Genomic DNA, 602 nt, shown 5'->3' with positions numbered 1-602 from the left:
AAGGGCTCTTTGAGAAAGGTCTGCTGCAGAGCGGAGCAAGGGTGTGGTTGGCACATGTTCCTTTTAAAGGACAGATGTTTTTATACTGAGCGAGACACCTTAGGGAAAGGAGGTGGCCAGAGTGCTGCTGCGGAGGTGAGAGGGCTGGAACCCGGCGCCCACCGCAGGAGCAGGTGCTGTGGACAGTGGCACCGGCTCTCTGGGGGGCGTGGTCAGAGCACACGTGCACGCACAAACACCAGGCGCTGAGGAGATGTGTTGTGGGAGCTGGCGAAAGTTCTCTTCTGTAGGCTTCAATTCACTTAGTAAATGCAGAAAGTAAGGTTATCAGCTGAGAAATGGGGAGGAAGGTCTGCTGGAGAGGTGAGAAGATAGCAGAAGGTAAAAAGGCCTTCGAGGAAGAACGGGAAAGGGAAGAGCTGGGGAGCACATTCCCAGGAAGCTACAGCTCATCTCTGAGACCCAAAGAAGAGTGCCGTGTAACTACCTTGTCCACTGTCTTCAAGATCACACAGCCTTGACTCTTTTCAGAGTGAGGAAGTCGCATGCCTATGCTGAATGCCTTCTTTTTTTTTTTTTTTTTTTTTTTTTTTTTTTTTTTT

This window comes from Galeopterus variegatus, unplaced genomic scaffold (assembly GCF_000696425.1).
Source record: "Galeopterus variegatus unplaced genomic scaffold, G_variegatus-3.0.2 Scaffold143, whole genome shotgun sequence".
Taxonomy (NCBI): Eukaryota; Metazoa; Chordata; class Mammalia; order Dermoptera; family Cynocephalidae; genus Galeopterus; species Galeopterus variegatus.
This window is presented reverse-complemented; position numbering follows the sequence as displayed.